Source organism: Lissotriton vulgaris, unplaced genomic scaffold (assembly GCF_964263255.1).
Source record: "Lissotriton vulgaris unplaced genomic scaffold, aLisVul1.2 SCAFFOLD_2396, whole genome shotgun sequence".
Lineage (NCBI taxonomy): Eukaryota > Metazoa > Chordata > Amphibia > Caudata > Salamandridae > Lissotriton > Lissotriton vulgaris.
Window position 1 is genome coordinate 376,252 of NW_028249146.1, and position 7,593 is coordinate 383,844.

The 7,593-nt window shown below is 39.6% G+C and overlaps 1 long non-coding RNA gene across 1 annotated transcript in view; it reads left to right on the forward strand.

Annotated features, from left to right (window-relative positions):
* LOC147663689 (uncharacterized) overlaps positions 1–1,592 on the forward strand; it is a 253,967-nt gene extending 252,375 nt beyond the window's left edge. Inside the window, exon 3 of the long non-coding RNA XR_015305255.1 lies at positions 1,506–1,592. This is a non-coding gene — a long non-coding RNA (uncharacterized LOC147663689). The remainder of the gene's footprint in view (positions 1–1,505) is intronic.
* The last annotated feature ends 6,001 nt before the right edge of the window (positions 1,593–7,593 follow it).

The window sequence follows — 7,593 nt, forward strand, 5'->3', positions numbered from 1 at the left end:
GTATTAGCAGGGCAAAATTATTTATTAACCTGAGTACACCTCAATATTATCTCAAGTTTATATACAAGTTTACTGTTTTTGTTGAACTCTTATATTCTTGTGAGATATTGTAGTCACCATAGAGAATCAGCCTCACAATATCGCTGTTTGTTAACATTGAAAGTGTACTATGGATACTGTTCCTGTTTCGTCTGGTGCTTGGCAAGCATTTTATTTCTATTTGCAGGGGCATTGGATGCTTCATCAAAACATTTCTATCCTTAAATGTGTACGGTAAACAAATTGTAAATGCCATTATCGGAGTCATTTGTTTGTTTAGAGTGGTGTACTGTAAAATTATCTAATGGGTTGTGTTTCATTCATGGATTCCCGTATAAAATAGAATGAAACATGCCGCATTAAAAGACAGACTGCATTTATTGCAGGATAATGATGCAGTTTTTTTGCGAATCCTTGCCCAATGATTGGCTCAGTCACTCACTGTATTGTATTAGTGGGTACCTCTATTCAAAATAGTTTAAAGAATGCATTGCTTACTCACAACAACAATTAATTGAACAGATTGGATTGATGGAAACTCTAAGGGTAAGAGAAATTGGTGAAATTTGCTTTCATGTAATTATGCAAAGATTTGATAAAATTATGCAAAATTATGCAAAATGCGAATCTACTATTTTGTGCTAATTTCAGCACAAAATGCATCCTTGTGTCAACTTTTGACACATGGATTCATTTTTTAAAAAGCACAAAAAATAACAACCAGATGTATTCTGTGGTTCCAGTAAATTAGTGATATAATGGCGTAATTTCGAGAGTTTTATGTAATAAGCATAACATGAAATTTCTAAAATCACGTCGATTGGGCTGGCATAATGTCAATTTAGCCGAGACCTAGTAAAATCCTTGAAGGATCTGATACTACGTTTTTTATTAATCTTCCAAAGATAACGAAAATGTAGACTCCCTCATGTAAATCAGGATATGGGGAAAGGAAAAGTAATCCTTTTAAAAATGATTTGTTGAATATGTGAATCAATGAAAAACTGTATTGTACCCCATTTATGATTACTTTACTATGAAATACCATATGCAATGATGTTTTTCTCACAAAATGAGCATATCGGACACATTAGCTTGACATTTATGGAAAATTATAAGACTAACATATGTGGAACAAAATCAATCTGATTAGTTGAATTACATAATATAACAGCTAAATTGACTGGTTTTGATCATTTACAATGTTCACGCTTATAAGTAACTGTAGAGTCATAATGATTTTTACACTTCAGCATTTGAATTTTAGAATTTGCATTTTCATTATCATAAATAAGCAGCAGGCTGGAGGGTGTTTATTATGGATTGACAATGTATGAAAACAGAAGAGTTCAGTTGAGCATTGGTACACTGAAATAATTAATTTAGCACCATTGTATCAATCTCTCACTATGTAGTAGGTCTTTTTGTAATGATGTTAATAACTTTTTTATATCATGTTCCTTTAGATGTGTTAACTATACAAGAATCCACAAGAATAAGAAGTGTTTGGAAAGAACAAAATGTGGATATGACATTTCAGTAATTTTCCCAGGTAAGACGCATCTACGCATTTAAGATTCTACTAAGTTAATGTTAACGCCAAAGTATTGAACAGTGGTCTATTTTTGAAAGTGCTGCATAATAAAGTTCTGGCTTCATGGTGGTAAGTGGGCAGGAGTTGGGGCATCAAGAGCAATAGCAGATATGGAATGGGGACAGAGACTAATTACAAGAGTTATGATATTTGCAACCATTATAGCAAATCTAATGTTGTTGATTGGTACTTTATTTAAACTAGTAATTTTGTATATGTAAGTGTCCTACACCTAACCTAATTACAATAATTGTCAGCATGCAGACACTTACCTAGTGAAGAACCAGAAGATCATTAAAAAATAAACAAGGTGAACTCTTTGACACTATTTTTTCAAATGAGGAACTGAAAATTAAAGTCCTGACCACCAAACAGAACAATTAGTACAACCTCTACAGCATCCTTACCATTGAAAATGGGGTACACCCAATATTTAAATGCATAATCTGTAACATGATTAGATCCGAAGAAATTCTAGTGCATAGTGTAAAAGTTCTTGAGGACAAGATCACTTGTGTGCAATATGTTGAAGCAAACAATTCTGGGGTATGGTACCTGAAGATTGTAACCAGAATATATACTGACAGAAATGCTGTGTCCTAAATCCTGTTCAGAAAAATGCTTCCCCACTGGAATTAATACCTGAAAGGCTGCAACAATTGGGATTATATTTTGGTGAGAAATATGTATGATATACTATGTCTATTGCATAATGTTTTTGAGGATGATTATCAAACACAACCTCTTTCGACAATAATGTACTCCAAGATGTTTCTAAATTTTTCTCTAAATAGCACCCATGGCATGATGATTAAGTGTACATATCAAGCGAAATGATGATTTTTCCGAATAACACAACCTGAAAGTAAAGATTAAATTGAAGAGAAAGAGACGCTTATTATACGCTCTTCGTTAGATAAAGCCACCAACAAGCAGCATATAGGTTATGGAAGTATCTGAAACACTTCAACCTTTATAATGACTTCTCTCTCACTCAATTTCACTTCTCCATGAACACATAATCTTTTTTTGTAGCTCCTTGTTTCTTTTTAATATTTGATGTTTGTGTGGGTAATAAAGAATATATTTGTATTTGGTTATTGTTTACTATTTTCTTTACGTGATTGATGTTGTCACTGACTACACCCGGCATAGTGTGCTTAACAGAGGCTATATTCTCTTCAGAAATGAAACTGCTCAATCAAATTCCTGCTCTTCTAAGTGACCCCACTGGGCGATGTAAAAATAATCTTATCTGAATTTCATCTCCCGGCAACCAAACAGTAAAAATTCACTGCAATAACTAGTGAAATTAAACCTATAAGTAATCTCACATTTTGTCAAAAAGTCTTACAGCCAGATGCATCAACAGATGGAATTGCGATTCCTAAATAGCGATTTTTAAGGAATCACTATTTAGGAATCGCAAAAGCCAATGCATGTAGGAATCGCTAAAAAAATAGCGATTCCTACAAATTCCTTAATTGCGGCTCGCAAATTGCGATTCGCAATGAAGGAATACCTCCCCATTCATTCATTTGGGCCTAGAGGCCCTTAGGAATGAATGGGAAGACATTCTCAATTTGCGATTCTCAATTAGAGAATCGCAAATTGAGAATGCAATTTCAAGGGTGCCAGGGTGTCAAAAGGACACCCTGTTGCACCCCTGAAAGGGCAGGTGTGTGCGCGACATGAAACTTTGAAAAATGCACAAAAGGGCATTTTTCAAAGTTTTTGCAAATTACCATGAAGTGTAACTTCATAGTAATTTGCTACTCCTATTAGCGAAATCGCTATTTTTTTTACTTTGATGCATTGCATTTAAGGAATCTCAATTTGGGATTCCTTAAATGCAATCGCAATTTAAGGAATCTCAATTTAGAGATTCCTTAAATTGCGATTTTTGCATTTGGGATGATGCATCCCAAATTCAAAAATACCAGTCGCAAAGGGGCAGATTCTCAGAATCTGCCCGTTTGCGACCGGTGTTTAGATTGATGCATCTGGCTGTTAATTCCTAAAGAAAGACAAGACCTACTAAACCGGCAGAAGTTAGCATAGATGCTGGTATTTACTTCACACACAAATCTGTGGGAGACCCATTGAGACAAAATTAACGTCCACCCAGCCTAAAATGGCTGCCTAAGCCTGCAATATCTGAACGTGAAAGTCTCACCAAAACCACAATACTGAACAGAAGTGTCATTGCACGCATCCACCTCCCTTAATCAGTGTTTATACCAGATAATAAGCAGACTGAATGGCTGTCTGCCAATATTCATGTCTCAATACTGATGCAGCAAATGAAAATGGAGAACAGAGCGCCCACTTGCACTATTCCCAGATAGAAGAACTGATACTTTAATATCGAGAAGTAACAAAGCAGTTCAAGAAATGAACCATGACTATATATATTTTGATAACAAAGGTTATTTTAGATTAGAAAACTATACGCGTTGCATATTACTTCACCAATCACGATTGAAGAGCAATAGTAAAGGAAACTACTCACCGGGCAGCTAAAAAAATATTATATTATTAACGACAATTGCTTCACACCTCCATTCTTGACATTCAGTGCAATCGTCATTCAGGCTGCACTTGTGACAGCGAATCACTCCTGCACATACACTTACACAAAATTGTTTTTTACGACCCTTCGTTTGGGTCTAAAACTCACCTATTAAAATTAAAACCCGAAAAGTGAAGAATAATGTCCACTATTTCCTTTCCTTATTCTCAATCTATTTTACCATATACTGTTGTCAGATATGCTCGACAGCACATGTGGCTAGCTAGCTCCATGCCCATCGTATTACCAACAGTTCATGAAGGATTGGCTGGGCCAGGAGAAAGTCTGGTAGAGTTCTATTTTGAATGCCTTCCCCACATTTAATCAATATGGTCTAAAAAACAGAGACGAGTTCTGACGGACCGAAAGAAAGTCTATTAAATAGCTGTGAGCAGCCCACACCTCCCTATACAGATATACGTTCAGGGAAGGTGCAGGCCACTTTTTTTATGTAGGGAACACAACATTTCCTTGAGTTCATCCATGAAGTTAACTTTTGGGATTTTCCAAAAATTAAATACACTGCCCTGGTACACTATATAATGGAATAATCCCATTTTGTTCCCTTTCTAAGCTAAGAGATTTCCCGTCCACTTCATGTTATCTGAACAAAGTAATCCTCTCTGACTATCACTTTCCTGTGTCCCTGTGAACCCATTCTCATTTGCCAAGTCATTACCTAGATAAAACTTGCAATCTTACTGCTTCTCACAACAAACTCTCAGTTGGACTGTATTTGTGATTGACAGCCAGAGCAGCTGACAAAAAAACATGAGGCATTCGCTGCACCATCTGTGAAATTGCCAGGAAGTACACATACAGTTTCTGCAGCGCTGTGAAAGCAGATGGATAGCTCGAAATAATCTCAACTGTAATCATTCTGCCCAGGCCTATTAGAGGGCCCCTGATAGATGCCGCCTGTAGCGCCAAACTAGCAGAGAAGCGGCCGGCTCTATCACCAAATCTGAGAGCGATGTCTCTTGTCTCTTTCAGTGAGAATAACAAATAACGCCACGTCCCCAATGTAATATGACTGCGTTTTGATTTTCTCGCAGAATGATTTTTATTTTTTATTTTTTTATGAAAGACTGATGCTGTGGAGGTTGATAATGAACAGATAACCTTGTGCAGCGAGATAACTCCTCTTCTGGGAAGATTCAGTGCCAAAGAGAGAGTATTTGAAAAGAAAGTGGGATGGCTGTGGCTGCTGGAGGCACAGAAAAGAACATTGTTTTTATTTAAAAGCCTGGACAGCTATTGAAAGCGCTGAAGGTCAGGTTGAAACATATCCATGGACTCAAATCTCCAAAGCTGGACGTGAGTGGGCTTTTGCAGGGGGAACCTGGGGATGAGCATCCTGCCTGTGTGCCTATTCATTTGCTTTTATCTTTGAGACCGTGGGCTAGTCCATTATCTCATGGAGATACATAATCTGTTCTGGAACAGCATGCCAGCTATAATAATGATGGTATGAACTATATGAGCTGTCTTTGGTGCATCAGGCTCAGTGACAACGGAGCCCAGAGTGTGAGATGCCCACTACACCCTATTATGGGCTTTATCTATGAGAAGTGGCACATCGCTGCGTGAAAACAGCAATGCATCACTTTTCAGTGCGCCCTCCTTGCGACATGTTAGATGACGCATCATATCTCAAGGAATTACAGATATGTCAGGATTGCTGACGTATCTGTTGCTTCAAAACCGACGCATTACTGGGGTGTGTCTGAAAACAGATGGAACTCCAGCAATGTGTCCTTTCACATGAGGCAAGCCCCATGTGAAAGGCCTGCATCACTCTTACACCTGCTTTGTGGCAGGCGTAAGATGTTGACACAGTAGCGTCCTAGAAGTTGTGCAGTGAAATCTGATAGATTTCAATGCATCACTTCTACGGGGCTTTTTGCGGGGGAATGCTCACCCTGCATACATTATACCTGACTCAGGTGTATTGTAACGCAGAGCTTTACAAAGTGACGCATCTGCTAAGGTACGTCACTTTGTAAATAGGGCGCAATGTGCCGCATTTTTTACGCCTCCATTGCTTCACAAAAAGAAAGGCAAAGGCGATGTAAAAGTGTCGCAAGGGCTAATGAATAAGGCCCTATGTTTCCATTACTACCTAACCAGAGGTGGGTACGGTTTCATTTTTTACATTTCGGCCTGTGGCACCATTGGTACTTCACTTGAACTTACCCTCCAAAATTCACTTCGCTATCCAAAAAAACTACATTCTGAAAAATAGCACAAATATCAATTCCTGCTAATTATGCAGCAAGACTAATTAAGTATTAGCTGTATTTTTTTTAACCTCATTTACTGTCGTGATGCTTTTAAATATGCAAAGAGGGGTTTATGTATTAATGTGTAAATAAAATCTGAGTCTAATAAACTCATATTAAAAAAAATCTGTTTGTAAATAATATGATTTTCCGCTAGAGTACATCTGACTGTTACTCCACCGTCTATAGTATGGGTACTCACAAACTTTCTCTTTGAGGCCAAATATACAGTGTGGTTTGTGTCCGAGGGCCCCACTGGTGTGGGCGGGGTCAGTGGGGGAGGGGTGGGGCTAGAACAAAAAAGAACTATGACCATGAGGTTGAACACAGGTCCCTGCAGCAGACACCTTCGTCCACTGAGCCACCAGAGCCGGCATATACACATCTCTCTCTCTCTCTCTTCTCTTTCTCTCTCTCTCTTTCTCTCGCTATCTCTCTCTTTCTCGGTCTCCCTCTATCTCCCTCTATCTCTCTCTCCCTCTGTCTCCGTCTCCCTCTCTCCCTCTGTCTCCCTCTCTCTCCGTCCCTCTCTCTCCCTCCGTCTCCCTCTCTCTCCCTCTGTCTCCCTCTGTCTCCCTTACTCTGCCTCACTCTCCCTCACTCTGTCTCCCTCACTCTGTCTCCCTCACTCTGTTTCCCTTTCCCTCCCTCACTCTGTCTCCCTTTCCCTCCCTCACTCTGTCTCCCTTTCCCTCCCTCCCTTTCTCTCCCTCCCTATCTCTCCCTTTCCCTCCCTCCCTTTTCCTCCTTTTCCCTCCCTCCCTTTTGTTCCCTCCCTCCCTTTCTCTCACTTTCCCTCCCTTTCTCTACCTTCCCCTCCCTCTCTCTCCTTACCATCCATCTCTCGCCCATTCCCTCCCTCTCCCTTTCTCTCCCTTTCCATCCCTCCCTTTCTATCCCTTTCCCTCCCTCTCTCTCTCCTTCTCACGTTCTCTCCCTCCCTTCCCCCCCCCCTTTCTCTCTCTCCCTTTCTCTCCCTTTCCCTCCCTCCCTCCCTTTATCTCCCTTTCCCTCCCTCCCTTTCTCTCCCTTTCCCTCCCTCCCTCTCTCTCCCTTTCCTTCCCTCCCGCTCTCTCCCTTATCCTCCCTCTCTCTCCCTTTCCCTC